The following is a 15,475-nucleotide window of genomic DNA, read 5'->3' on the forward strand; positions in this document are numbered from 1 at the left end:
GAAATGGCAGATTTTATTTAATGCTCATTCTTCACCTGGTTATTAATTATAAAAAAGTGTATTAAAAGGAAATCAGAATTGGAACAGATACAAACAGTAAGTGTGAGTGTTTATTTACTGTCCAACTGGGTAATACCCACTTTCAGCGGTGGACCGTGAAGAAAAGCTCCATTCGCTTAAATTGCATCATACTAAGTTCCAGTTAAACACAGTGTAATTACATGTCTACTGGCATTTATACACAAACGGTAGTTGCATTTATACATTCTAAGATTTTACAGAGGTGGAAGTTACTAAAGAGAAAGCCCACATGCAACTTAGTGGACAGTACAGGCCAAATTGCTTTGTTATTTCAGTGAGAGGTAGAGTGTATTCTGTTTAAGGAGAGTATTGTATGGTGAACACAAAGTCTTTGTGATAAGCATGTGCAGGACCAGGATTGGTAAAGATGTTGTTTAAGCAGTTGTTTAAAACTACTGAGCTTGTCGGAGAGTTTTATTTGTTCATGGATACTATTACAGAGTTTAGCAACATACTAGGAGTAGAGCAAGTCTCTTGCAAAATTATATGGCCTACTTGTAAGTGATAAGAATTTAATAGAGCGCAGGTCCCTTGCTGGACAGTAGGGTAGTAATAAGTTTTGTAGTGCAGGGCATTTTTCTGGATGATGAATGAGTTTATGTGCTGTAGTTAACTGTGAATATGTTAGTTGTGCAATTCAAGCTAGTTTAATTGCTTAAAGCTACGGCAATGGTGGGTCCTATAAGGAAAATTAGTGGCAAATTCATCTATTTTACTATAACATGGGTAAGTTTCGTTGAGTATTGTTTAAGTTTGTTAGGATAGGAGTGGCATTTAAGACAGCAGGCAATAAGACGGTGGTGGCTATCTGTAAGGAATCCATTGATCATATAAAGGGAGCCTAGTTTCTGGTGTGTAGATTTAGGTTCATAGGTTCATACTAGGCTATCTGCCCAAGGGCATTTATAAGCCTAGCCCATTAGTTCTGTGGCTTTTGCCACCCCTTTAGTTTGAATAAAACTATGCCTATTATTTTGCTGTGCCTCTGTCAAGCAGTGACACTGAAGTAATCCCTGGGGTATATCTGCGATCTCCCATCCATTGGTCAAGATTCCTCTTGAACAAGGCCAGCGAGGTGCTCTGCCTCACATGTACCGGGATTTTGTTCCACAGCATAGGGAGTCTCTGGGTGATGAATCTGTCCCTCCAGCACGTTCTATTAATAACCGTGTCAAGGTTTAAGTCTCCCGCCCTTGTGGTTCTGAGGGATCTAGATTTTTTGAGGTGAAGCATATTCATCAAATCTGGGTTTGACATGGCCTTATATGTCAGGCACAGGTCACCTCTGAGCAAGCGGTATGAAACTGAATAGGAGCTGGAGTTCTTTCAGTCGGGAAGCATAACACATATTTTTTAGACCCTTTATCCTTTTGGTGAGGAACTTTTGGGGCCTTTCCAGCTGCTGCAGGTGTCGGGTCAGATACATTCCAAATGGGGCATTGTACTCAAACATAGGTCTAATGAGTGATGAGTACAGGGGGACGATGACCTCCCTTGATCTAGATGTGAATCCCTTCATGATCAGGTGGGCAATGTAGAAGGTTTTCCTAACTACTTTAGCAACATGAGTGTCAAACGAAAGGCTACTGTCAACCTGGGTCCCCAGATCCCTGATGACTTCTTCTGTGCTCAGTGGATTGCCACCTATATGGTAGCTAGGGGTAACCTTGTTTTTCCCGAAGGGTATGACTATGCATTTCTTGGCGTTTAACTTTAGGCCATGGCTCTGGCACCAGTTATCCGTTTCTGTGAGGCCCTTCTGAAGGATATCTGTGTCAGATGTGTTTTCGACTATGGCGCCCAGTTTGCAGTCATCTGCAAACTTTGTCAGCCATAACCCTCCTGTGTTTGCTTGTACTTCAGAAAAGTAGATGCCGAACAAGAGTGGAACCCATCTTGTGATGTATGGGTTTACATTTAAGCTGATGAGTTTTTCGATGATACCTGAGTGGGGTATTGTGTCAAAGGCCTTTGCCAGGTCGAGGTAGGCTGTATGGACTGCCTTTCCCTCATCAATGGCCTTGGTGACTGTCTCGAAAAAGTCAACCAAGTTTAAAAGGCATGATCTGCCTTTGACAAAGCCAAACTGGGTTGGATCCAAAGTCTGCAAGTTCCCTATGTCTTTATTTATGAGTTACATTATGATCCTCTCCATGGCTTTGCAGATAACGCTTGTCAAGCTAATGGGACGGTAATATCCAGGGTCGGTGGAGGCACCGCCCTTGTGAAGTGGGACCACAGTCGACGTGCCACTCCTTGGCACGTATCCTGAGGTGAGGCTAAGATTAAACAGCTGTCCTAACTGCGGGTTTAATTCCTCATTGAGTTCGTGGAGCACACAGCCGGGGACACCATCCGGTCCCATGGATGCTGTGTTTTTTGCCTTGGAGAGAGCAGTTCTCACCTGGGCGTTGGAGATGTTTCCGGGGCTACAATCCTCTGGGACAGATACCTCTCCTTTTGGGAGTTTGCACTGAACCTGTCAGCCAGTATGTTGGCAATGTGTGTAGGTTCAGTAATCTTCACATCATTTTGAACTAATTCTGAGCATATCTGGGAGTTTCCTCCTAGGTTTCTAACATAGCTAAAGAAGGCCTTATGATTGTCTTTTGAGTCCTTGGCATTTTTTCTCTCAAAATTTGCCTTGGATGATTTTATGAGAGCTCTTAGTTTTTTACTTATAATGATCAAAGGTGTCTTACCTTTCAAGGATTTTGCTCTATCTTGTAGTAGCTTCCTCCTTTTGTTGTAGAGCTTGTTTATGGCTGGGGTCCACCAGACTGGACGCTTGCCTTTGGTACAAAGAGTCTTAGTTTTGTTTGGGATTGCCTGATCCATGCAGTCCTGTAGGTGCTGGTAGAAGGCATTTGTAAGTGATCAGCGGTTTGAGTAATGTTTACCACTGGCTCAAGGGCCTTAAAGGAGACCACACTAGTTTTTAGAAGTGTGAAGTCGACTTTTGAGAAGTTTTTCACTGTGGTCTTTTTTATTTCAGGTGGGGGCAGGATGAGGACCTCCAGCGAGATTAGTTTATGATCTGATCTCACCAGTGAGGGGTATACTTCCGGTGTTGAACATTGTGATCCCATGTTCGTGATGATGAGATCAAGTATGTTTTCTCCTCTTGTGGGGATGGTGACTAGTTGTTCCATGGCATTTGAGTTTATGAACTCCAGGAACCTTTGGGCTAGAGTGTTTGGGCTTGAGTAGTGTTCCCAGTCTACATTAGGGTAGTTGAAGTCACCTAGTATGATGGTGTTTGGAGATACATTTATCCCCTCCAATGTTTTCAGGAAGGCCATGTGAGGTTCCTGAGTTTGAGAGGGTGGCCTGTAACATGCTACAAATTGCAGAGCAGTCTTGCCTATGGTTAATTGCACCTGGATGGTCTCCGATGCATCGTGCGTTGCCACCAACCTTGAGGTGTGGGTGTCCTTTATGAATATGGACACCCCCCTCCTTTCTTGGTGTTGTCCGGATTTTGGGGCCGGAACGCATGATATGAGGTGAAACCTGATAGTGCTGGGGTGCTCTCAGGAGCCTTGAACCAGGTTTCTGTCACAGCACAGACATCGATGTTCTCCATAGTGAGAAGGGCCTCGAGTGCGTGCACCTTGAGATTGAGACTTCTGGCATTGAGCAGCATTACCATTAGTTTTTTTTTCCTTTTTTGTGTTCTAGGGTGGTAGGTTTAGAATTTGAGCCTTGCCTAAAAAAGGCACTATGGGGGTGGCAAGAGCCTTTGCCAATATCCGGAAGCCTAGGGGTGACAGGTGCAAGCCGTCCCTTGCGAAGCAGCGTGGCTTGTCCAGCATGTCATCCCAGGCAGACAGACATTGGATCCCCTTTGAATGACACCAGAATTTAAGCCAATTATTAAAGCTGATCATCTTATCACTGTATTGTGGCATCATTCTAGGTGAAGGTAGGATACTGCTCAAGGTCAGGGTCATACCTGCCTGAGCTACATAATCAGAGAGCTCCTCAATGTCTCTTTTCATGTAGTCCAAGGAGGTACGTCTCAGGTCGTTGACACCAGCGTGGACAATGACTGAGTCACACTTGTACCTGCTGTTGAGAGACCTGAGTGCTTGCGTTATGTGGCGGATTCTAGCGCCCGACAGGCAGCTTACTGTGACCTTCTCCTTACTCAGTCTGGTGAGCGGGATGTCAGTGTGTCTGACTATGGAGTCACCTATGACAAGTATGTTTGGTGTTGTATTTGGCCTTAAGGGCAGTGACTGCTTTGCACACTGATTTTGTTGTTTATGTGTTGTTTGTGTGGTGTATTGAGTTTGCAGTTGCTTGGGTGTCTGCTTTGGAGGCCTCTGCTGTTTAGGTAAATTTTTACTCAGAGCCTCCGAGTATGTCTTAGTGTGTTTATGTGTTTGATTCAGTGGTGTGGTTGAGTTATGTGAGACTGGTATTGTGGTGTGTGTAGTTGCCTTCTCCTCCTGCCTGGTCTTGCCAGTCCTGAGTTGAGAGAGCTCAGCCTCCAGTCTGGCTAAATAGCTGCATCTCTCACAAGTGTTAGTGTTACGTGGGAGGAGGAGGAGGGTTGTCCGTGTACATGAGGCAATTGTAACACTGTCTCAGAATTCCCAGATTCACCAACTGGGCAGGAGAGGACGCCAGCATCTGACCCTTCGACATGCTAGAAAGAATTATGAGTTGGTATGAGACAGAAAAGTAGTGGGCTTAGCAGGGAAGTGGGCACTCCTGGGGGGTTTTGCTAGTGAGAGATTTGTATAATATAGGAGTGCTTGACCTGCAAAGAGAATGCTTATAAGACAAGGGATACGCTTATAAGACAAGTGCTGAGCTTTTTGAGAAGAAAAAGCTATTTGGAACAAGTGCTGCACTTTTTAGTGAAGGTGTAAACTGTTTAGGTTCCTAACAGAGCAGTTCTAAGGGAAAAATTGAAGAACAGACTTTCTGGAGCCAGAGTTTAACCTTGTTTAACCGGCGCTGCCCGATGCTGCTCTAGTGGCAACTCCGCGCTAAAGCACGTTAAAGCGTGCTTGATAGCAGGGGCTGGAAAGAAGCAGGAATAGACCCAAAACGGACAATAAAACTACAGTTTCAAGTCAGTAACCACCTCTACGGGGGGCAGGGAAGCTGCTCAAAGTTATTCACTGCCACTGATCAACAGAGAGACCCTCCTTCAGCCCAAGCAAAAATGGCCTCAAAGAAACTTTCAAACAGTTCAGGAACAGCAAGCCTGTAACTGAACTTTTTTAACTCTCAGAAAAGTGGGAAAAAGCAAGATTTCTTTTTTTGTTTTTGTTTTTTACAGAGATAGCAGAGGTTCACAAGTAATATCAAGTTATAACAGTGCAGTAAATGACCCCACACAAGAGTGCTAGGTCAAGGACAGAAAATATGCAAGTTTTGAGAAAAAAACAATTTAAAATGAAGTGCAAACAGGAAATTCAGCAAACAGCTTTTGGTTGTGCTCTAAATACAGCTACTAATACAGAAATCAAGTTTAACAAGCCAGAAAATGCTCAAGCTAGGCAGCTATGCAGAAAAACTTAGCAAATAAACAGAGAAAAAATACTTAAAATCTCAAAAGTGGCTCCCTTCTTCTCTCAGCGTTTTTTCCTCTTGGAGGGTGCTTCAACAGCCAACAAGCCTGAAAAGATGCCCAAACCACGAGGCAACTAGGTTTTAAGAGAGGAAGATGAAGGAGTTTTGGAAATGACCCCTAGTGGCCAATAAAACTACAGTTTCAAGTCAGTAACCACCTCTACGGGGGGCAGGGAAGCTGCTCAATGTTATTCACTGCCACTAATCAACAGAGAGACCCTCCTTCAGCCCAAGCAAAAATGGCCTCACAGAAACTTTCAAACAGTTCAGGAACAGCAAGCCTGTAACTGAACTTTTTTAACTCTCAGAAAAGTGGGAAAAAAGCAAGATTTTTTTTTTTGTTTTTGTTTTTTTGCAGAGATAGCAGAGGTTCACAAGTAATATCAAGTTATAACAGTGCAGTAAATGACCCCACACAAGAGTGCTAGGTCAAGGACAGATTTAAGTGGGTAGTATATGTTGGTCAGATTTGAGATCGTCATCTATTATAATGCCTACAAATTTACTGCGAGTGTGAGTTTCAGTTTCAATGACAGTATTATTTGCTGACTTTATGGTAAAAGATTGCTTTAGATTTTGGCAACTTTTTGAGGTAAAAAACATTAACTTGGTTTTCTTGGGGTTAGATAGGTGGTTTGACTGTTTGACCCAGGTTTCTACACAGGAGAAATGTTATTGGGTAATTGTTGAGGCTGCACATATTAATGTTGTGTCATCTGCATTCTGAACTAAACTAGCACAGTGAATGGAGGTGTGGAAGTCATTAATAAATATATTAAACAGGAAAGGACACAGGATAGAGCCCTTGAGGGGACATCTGTAGTAACTGGCTGAAAAGATTGGCTGAAAAGATAAGGAGGTTTGTTGCCATTCAATGGCTTGTTGCCTTCCACATAGGTAATTAAGAAACCACAACAAGGAGTATTGTGAAAGTCCAATCGAGGGGAGTCGAATGAACAGTTGCTGGTGCAAGACAGTATCAAATGCCTTTGACAAGTCTAAGAACATGGTGAACACAAGCAGACCATTGTTTCTATGTTGGTTTATTATATTGGAAAAATGTAGTAGTGGTGCTGTGCTGGGGCCTAAAGCCATGTTGCGTTTCTGACAGCAGGTTATTTGAGATCAGGTACTGCATCATCTGAATATGGATGAATTTCTCTAATATTCTGGAGAAGTGGTAGAGAATTGCCATTGGTCTGTAGTTCTTAAACTCTGTAGATGAGCCGCCTTTGTGCAGAAGTAAGATGTAGGATTTTTTCCACAATGATGGGGTGTATCTTTCATCTACGGACCTATTAGTATGGACAAACGGAACACTCTGACTTCTGTGGCCCTTTTTAGGTAGTCTGATGGTAGCTGACCTAAGTAGTTTTTAGTTTAAGGAGCAACTTCATTATGAGTGAGGTAGGTACTGGACTAAAACTGAAGATCTGTAGATGGTTTTGATTGGACAGGGGTAGAGGGGGCAGATGTATTTGTGTCTAAGAGAGATAATACTGATTGTATAAAGAAGGAATTAAACTGGGTGGGGATACAGTCAGTTGTACTGTCTGTTTTTTGAAGAGGAAGTGGTGATCCTGCCAGGGTGCAGTAGTTTATTTAGCAATGACCAAAAATAAAAATTGAGTTGTTTTTATGCTTGTCTTGTAGGTTGGAATTGTATGTTTGCTTATCTAGGTTGACATGGAGTTTTGCAAGGTTTCTAAGATGTCTAAATTACTGGAAGGCTTCTAAGATGTCTAAATTGCTGGAAGGCATTTTGAGTTCTGTTTCGATACAAATTTTTCCAGGCTTTATCCCTTATCATCATGATTTTGTTTCTTTTGTCAGGCATGGTGTGGGGTTGGACTTTACTCTTATTACATACTGGTGCTAGATTAATAACATATTCTTACAAACCTTAAATAAAGTGTTTTAAACAGTATCTAGTGACATTGTTCTAAGTACATTCTAGTTATATTACATCTTTGCTGACCTACTTCTGTCAGTTTGTCTGGTTTGTTTCTAAGAATCCAGTCTAATGTTGAGTGTCTCCCTGAAGTTCTGCTGATTTTAGTAGGTGTAATTATTAATGGTCTTAAGTTGTACAAGTTTATGGATTCAGTGAGGGTAGTGGAGTTATGACTTGCTAGTCTATATTTGAAGTCTCCAAGTACTATAGTTTCACAGATTGTTGGGATATCCAATACAGGATGCTTTCAACAGTCTCAATGTTATTCCTTGGTGGTATATAAATTGCTGTTGACGTATAGCTTTTCTACTGTTGATTCTTAGCAGTGTTATTAAGAAGTTCAACATTGTTAAATTTGGGTATTTCCTGTGGACGTAAGGTGATTATAGAAACGTTTATGGATAATTGCTACACCACCTGCACACTTGTTTTGTCTGTCATGCCAGAGTATATTGTATCCTGGGGGGTGGGGGGTAGGTGATCTCATTATTCTTTATTTTAAATTTTTTTAACCAGGGTTCAGTAGCTATATCTACATCAGCAATATATGTGGCACGATAATGTATGTCATGGATTTAAGGTGGGTTTGGGTTCTGTTTTTTTGTTGAGATGTATTAGGTGAATGGTTTAATTTGGGGATGGAAGTGATGATTTTATGAACAGGGGGGCCTTGGTTGAGGTGAATATTTCTGCTAATTTTCTGAATTGATATTTTACAGAGGGGAGAGTGCAGCCAGTTATATTTTGGTTTGGTATTTGGTCATAAATGTGGTTAATTCATTTCTGAGATATTTATAGATACATAAATCAGATATGGATTACTTGTAGAGATAGGGTGTTATTGAGAAAGACAGGACGGGTAGCTGCTGATAGGACTTCAACCAGTCTTTGCAAAGACTAAGTATATGAAAGAGGTGGATTTGATAATTGGTGATGAAGGCTAGTAGAGTGAGAAGGAATAATAAAACAATCTAAGTTAGGGGTATCTTATTTTTTACCTTTGTTGTCAATTATGATTAGAAAATGTTAGGAGGTGGTGGGTTGGTTGTAGAGATGTAATTTGATCGTTAAAAGGGTCAAGGATTAAGACAGTTTGAAAGAGTGTCTTGGGTGGTAAGCTAGATTGGGTGTTACTACTGGGAGTAATTCTATCGATTGTTTTTCTTTTGGAAGGAACTGAGGGTATTGATTTGAAGAATATATGGGTGGTGCTATGGAAATATAAATGTAGAGTAACGGGGTGGGTGTGAGTTGGGGGTAGGGTAGGGAGGCAGAGTGAGCCCAAGCACTTTCAAGGGCAAATGAAGCGGGTTGAAAACTTGGTAACAGATGGAGAAAAAGACAAACAATCAGTGACTACACTTAAAACAGCCACAAATCTGCTGAGAGAGAAAGACAGATAAAGGAACAATGCAGTTTAAAAGATCTCTGTACTAGTAGATGAAAGTCTTGATTTTGTTGCTCTAGGACACAGTTTCAGTGGGAGAGTTAGCCCAATATCACCTTGTCCAGATCAACATTGATAACAGTAAAAAAAAATGCACTTGACTGCTTCAACATGTGTAATGTAAGGAGATTTCTATGGAATATGAAATGCAAAGTCCAAAGGCTATCCAAACCCCCACAGATCAGCAAAGCAATGAGAAAAAGCAGGAATACAGGAGTGCAGCTCTGGAAAAATACTGGCTCAGAACTAAAAGTGGTTACACGAGAAGAGAAATAAACTTAAGGAAAGAAGACAGTAGACTGCTAAAAACAATAAAGGGAGCACAGTTAAAGGAAAAAGTATCAATAGGATTGCCGTGGTCTATGAAAATGGAGCCAATGGACAAAGTTCTTTGTTTTAGGCTGCCATACCCTCTACAATTCACATAAAATTATAGCCCACGCACTGGTGCTCAAACTGCAGACTTCACCGTTACATACATAGCTATTTGCTTGCAGGGAAACTTTTATAGCAAAATAAAAACACACTAAAGAGACATCTGTGTGCACTGAGTCAATGCTGACTGTGCACAAATACATAGCTGAAAGTGGTTTAATAACTGTCTCGGGCAAGGAGAAATAAGAAAGGAAGGGGGAGACCAAGGGTGACTTCTTTGAAAGCATGCAATTCCACTAAAGGAAGACAAATGGATGTAAGTAATGAGAATAACCTAGTCTAGAAGAAAAGAAGAAAATACAAGAGAAAGGAGTAGTTGAGTAAGAGCAGTATAAGTACATGTCAGTGTCTTGTTAGGAAGTAGACAGAGTAAAAGCTGACCAGCGGGATGTCAGTGGAGGAAGGTTTACAGACTAAAAGGCTAATGCTTACAAACAACGACACTGAAGCACTTCTCTTCAGACTAGTCAGAACTATACAAGCTAAAATACAGAGAGAAGAATGGAGGCCCCTAACTTAAAGCACAATGGCAGAGGTGGTACACAGTCTGTCCTAAATAGTGTGTGGGTTGAGTGGACAAAGACTGCCTATTGGATAAGCCTACATTGTGTGTGTGTGTGTGTGTGTGTGTGTGTGTGTGTGCGCTTCAGGGATGTTTCCAGTGAACCTATTGAAAAAATATTTTGTATTCAAGGTTCCAATTAAATTACTATGGGATGAAGTATATGCAACAGAACACTGCTACCAGCAAATGCACTGAAACTGTAAGTTGTTTCTTAATAAATACATAAATTAATGTAATACAGTTGCTGTGAGAGGGCTACTTGGCTTAGTGCCTTAAACAACAAATCCCCAGATGGAAACAAACAGTGCTATTTTGTTAACACCCTCACAAATTAAGGACATCAATCTTTCAAAAAGCAGCCTTTTACCACCAGAACAAAAGGAACACTGTAAAATTAAGAATATAACATGAAAAACTACAACAATACCTTTGAATCTCACAAGCACTTTAAAATGAACAGAAGTTTTAACAAGCTCTTACTTTAACTTACATCCCAATTAACTCTTTTTGGCAATGAAGGAATTGATAGTGCTAGGATAGTTCTACAGTTTAGGTAACCTTTCTAGCTTATTTAACACCAGTTGTAAATGGTTATGCAAACAAAACAACATTCAGTCCTTATGAAACATAGTGGAATTAGGATGACAAATATTGTGTACCATTACAAAAACTGACACCAATCAACTAACGTATAAACAACAGTTGCAAGTCATATTTAGTTGAAAGTACATTTACAGGTAGAAATTAGGTTCAGCAACAATGTCTGCAAAGCATCAGCTATATAAAACACAATTAATTGGTATTACTATCTGAAATATCACTGCCAACTTTCCCAACCTCACTGTGACACACACGCAAATAACTCTAATTATTCAAGTCCAGCTAGACCATCCCATCCCTCCCACTCCAATTCCTCTTCCTCCTCAATCAATTCTCACGAAACATCTGCACCACATATACCCATGTTCACACTACTCATTACACCAGAGTGACACCTCCAGGTGCATCTGAAGTTAACTCCTGCTGACACCTCTAGGAGTCAAATATTGCTTGTTCGTATTTGCAATAATTCCAAAACCATACTATATTCAAGGTTTTAAAAGCTTTTATCTTAAAGCTTACACAATGGCAAACTCAACTGCATTAACAGGTGACCTCTGTCTATTGCAGATAAATAGATATGAGCTGTTTTGATGTTAATTTATATAGATATAATTTTCGCAATTTTTCTAAATATCTCAACATCCAAGTAACACAGACAGAACTCCTTAGCCTCATATGAAAGCTCTTAACTAGTTAAATAAAATGCTTATGACAATATGTGTATAACTTGAGTGGTTGTTGAGATATTGTAAGTTGTTTACAACATATTACAAATGTAACTGTTACTGTGTTTACTGTGACTTATAAAATTCTGTTTATACCCTAGAACCTAAAGAATACTGCCACTATAAAAAACAGTGCGTGCTGAAGAGTTTGCCATTTATACTTCTTTTATAACCCCTGGGGTTCCAAAGAGTGTTCAATCCACCTACTGCATGTCTTTGGAATGTGGGAGGAAACCCAAGTGACCACAGGAAGGTCATGCAGACTCCACACAGAAGGCACCCCAGCCAAGAATCGAACAGAATGTACTCATGTATGTAACTATGTAAGTGAAAGCTGTAAAAATTTGCAAATGATAGCCTCTAGCCAATTCCATGTGGAGAGAAACAAAAAATGACACCAGCAAGTAACATTCCGACTTAAGAACTTCCAGAACAAGACACAATACAAAGCTATGCACCATACAGACACAATAACCAATCTAAAACATGTAAGCAGCAACATCAAAAGAGGCATGCACTATATAAACAATCGTATTTACATATCTGCTTTGTCAAATTGGCCTAGTTTCAGGTGAGAATACAGAATTTCTTTATAAAGACAGGTAGATGTTTAGACAAGTCACAAGTGATATTCCACTAGTTTCCTAGGGTATCTCAGCAAATCACTGGTGGAACATGAAGCAACGTACCAGGTAAGGAAATAAAGCAATGAAATATGAATTAAAGCACCTGGTGTGGGAATAAAAGTTGTCCCGTCGTAAAAAGAACTGCACTTAGAAGAGGGCAAGATTTAAACAACTGAAAATAATCAAAAAATAGTCATACAGGGAGTGCTTATTTACCAATTATTTTCTTAGCTATAGCTCACCTCTTTACCTCTGCACGCATGACAGTGGGTGGTCGGAAAATGAAGGCAACATTAAGCAGAAATGCAAGCAGACTTTCTAAACTAAATATAATTAACTGCACAATAAATAACAATAAACATCTTATTAAAAGGTCTGTTTGCAATAAATAATACAACATCCAAACATAATACAGGCAGGGATCATAACTACCACAGAACTGCAACAGAAAAATATACACAAGACAGTAAACTGGGCCTAAACAACAAAGTGCAGAAGAAATACATGAACACCACAAAAATGTTTGAAATTACACATAGAAAACTAGAAATACACTAGAAACAAATTAGTTATGGTTATACATTTCAAATAATCAGTTAATGTACGTCCAGATAACATTTTCTTTAACCTATTTCCAAAATACAGCATAAATATTTTTATTTGCAGTGTATCTGGTAATTTTTTACACATTAGTTTTAATGATGTCAGTTTGGTTTCCAAGTATATTTGTGATTATGCAAATACTATACATTTAGGGGTAATTCATATTACTTTAAAAATTAAACATGGTTCATTCAGAAGCCACAGTGGGCCAGCTAAAAATCAAAGCTTATTAAGGTCCAGGCCCACTGGTCCACAGGGAGGGTGGCTATGCACTACTGTTCAGCCAAAATCAGTTACTGGCCTGGGTACCACAAAACTGGCTGAGAGGGGAGAAATGACTTGGCATCCTGTTTGCCTTCCATGGTGGTTGGAGACATCCTGCTTTGGGAGAGATTTGTTCTGGCAGCTGGGAGTCAGCTCCTCAGGCACATACTCATGAAGCACAGTTGGCAGAAAGCTGCTTGCAGACCTACTTCCTAAACGGCTGCGCCAACATACGCAACTACTACACAAAAGAGTGTGGGGTGAGCAAAGTGAAATTAAGAAATCAGCATCATCTTATGAACTATACACCAGTGATTTATTTTTCTTTTTAAACACACCCCCTCCAAAAAGAGAGAGAGAGACAGAGTTTTAGTGCAGTTTCATCTAAACAAGTTATCAAAAGATCCTTACTCCCCAGTTAAAGCAATGTTTTTCATATGAGACAGTCACCCACAATCCTATGCAGTTGGGAAACTGTACATCCCACTCCAAAGTCACTGTACCTTGACAGAAAAGGGATACTGAACTTAAACTAAACCTGTGTTGACAAAATTAATTTTTTTCTGACCAAATCTGCATTATCACACGGCTGTACAGCTTACAAGCTGTCTACGACACAGGCAGAACGTTAATATGTGCACTAAGCTCTCATGCCGCCGTCCTTCCCCCACCTAATGGAAAAGCATCAGGGCAGGCCTACTTAACCAGAATCAAAAATTTTTTTCCCCACCGCCTCATAATACTGATTTATGCCTGCATGTTCCACATACACCACTGAGCAGCTTACCATCTTTAGGCACTATACCATAACCCTTTTTATGTGTTTCATATATTTCGGCATACTTTAAAAATACCTGACATATCAAACAACTGAGATAAACTAATATGGAACAGAATGAGCCTTTACAATTTATTATAATGCAAAGGCAGCCAATCATATTTTGTGTGCATCAGTTGACCAAATCACTACCCACAAAAATTTTAAATAAACAAAGCATACCTGATAACTCCATCACAGCCATACAAATAAGCAACTTGGTAATATGTTTCGCTTAACAGTCCAGAGTGAAAACACTACCAAAAACAAAATGTGGGTGCTTTTGCAGTTTCTAAACTACTCCAAACATAATTCTGACCAATACTTAACACATGAGTAAAACTGCATTCACGAATTACTATCAACCTGAGTAGAAGACAGAAACAGGACGTGTAAAATTTTCTCTGCAAAACTCTTCAGCCACTACCTTGTAATCGTTCTAAATGTTTTTGTTTTGCTGAACAAGCAGCATAAATAGTCTGCATAAACTAGAACCTCGATGTCTACAAAAAGTGTGCTTTAACATATGCACACCACCTCCACAACACGGGCACACATACAGCTTTAAAAGTCCTTCCTCCAAAACACATAAGCCCTCAGATGCCATGCAACGCTCCACCAATGACAGTTTAAGTTTATTTACACCGGGGTCTGCAAAGCAGGAAGACGCTGGCTAAACAGCAATCCGGGAAAGAAACAAAGCAGCACTTTTTCTAAACAGCAGTCTATTATGCTCACAGTATGACCTTAACTAATGCACTCGTACGTCAGTAGTTACTGTCCGCGTATACAATTTGGCAATACTGTGGTTACAGTCAATAGGACCCAAACCAAGGTCATACAATCCTAACATATTTTCTGTAAACATTGCTTAACAGCTATATTACACGTATGTCTGGGCCCACGAATTACTTATGTTGTTCAACTGTTCGTACTAAGCGAGATAATAAAGGTGTACTAGCCTCACGTTAATACCCACAAACTGCGTGCTACAAACTTGTAACGCTAACATTGAAAAGTAAATGCTTTCAGTATTTATATGTGACCCCCTAAATAAAAACTGAATACAGCATTCCTTCCTATTTACGTTCTTTGATCTCGAATTAGCGCGACTGACTCACACTGTCATGTAAATAGTATATCTGAAAATAAGGGGGGAAAAAATCACATCCACCCAAACATATATTTACAGAACGTGCTTTCTAACCTGGTAAAACAAAAGAATTGAAGAGCTGATAAAGAAGTACTTTAATGCCGATATAATAAACCTTCAAAAGCGGGACTATGTCGGACAATAATGACATGGTGGTTACTTCCCTTCTAAAAGTGTCTTCCTATGGCTGTCTGTCGCGATATGCTCGGTGACAGACGGCGCAGCCGCATAGCCGATAGCAGACGGAAACGCGCAATTTCACAATAGAGCATCCCCGCTGGTCAGTAGGTTTTGCAGTCCGTGTACGCTTTATTGAAACAGTTACTCGGCGACAGAAATGGGTGTTTTCATTAGAAGAAGTTTTTATCCTTTATAGTGATTATTGAACTTTGCAGAAAAGTGCGATCAAACTTTACTACTTGAAAAGGAGACCGTTACGTTTCCATATGATTTACAGTTAATCAAGGGCCAGTGCTAGCAACAAGTTTCAAGTTGGGGGCCCTACTCGAGAGAATATAAAGTGTGACCACATTGCTGTCGCACCCCCTTCCTTGTCAGTCTCATCCAGCACCATTTAACCACTAGTGTCACTACATTGAGATTAAGATTGATG

At 40.3% G+C, this 15,475-nt stretch overlaps 1 protein-coding gene across 2 annotated transcripts in view; it reads right to left on the reverse strand.

Annotated features, from left to right (window-relative positions):
• Window positions 1–15,089, reverse strand: part of ZBED1 (zinc finger BED-type containing 1) — a 152,854-nt gene extending 137,765 nt beyond the window's left edge. For both annotated transcript variants that reach the window (XM_044072517.1, XM_044072518.1), the window contains exon 1: window positions 14,917–15,089. The gene's annotated coding sequence lies outside the window, so the exon portion shown is untranslated. The remainder of the gene's footprint in view (window positions 1–14,916) is intronic.
• Between the last annotated feature and the right edge of the window lie 386 nt (window positions 15,090–15,475).

This window comes from Protopterus annectens, chromosome 5.part0, assembly GCF_019279795.1.
Source record: "Protopterus annectens isolate FY-2018-M chromosome 5.part0, PAN1.0, whole genome shotgun sequence".
Lineage (NCBI taxonomy): Eukaryota > Metazoa > Chordata > Ceratodontiformes > Protopteridae > Protopterus > Protopterus annectens.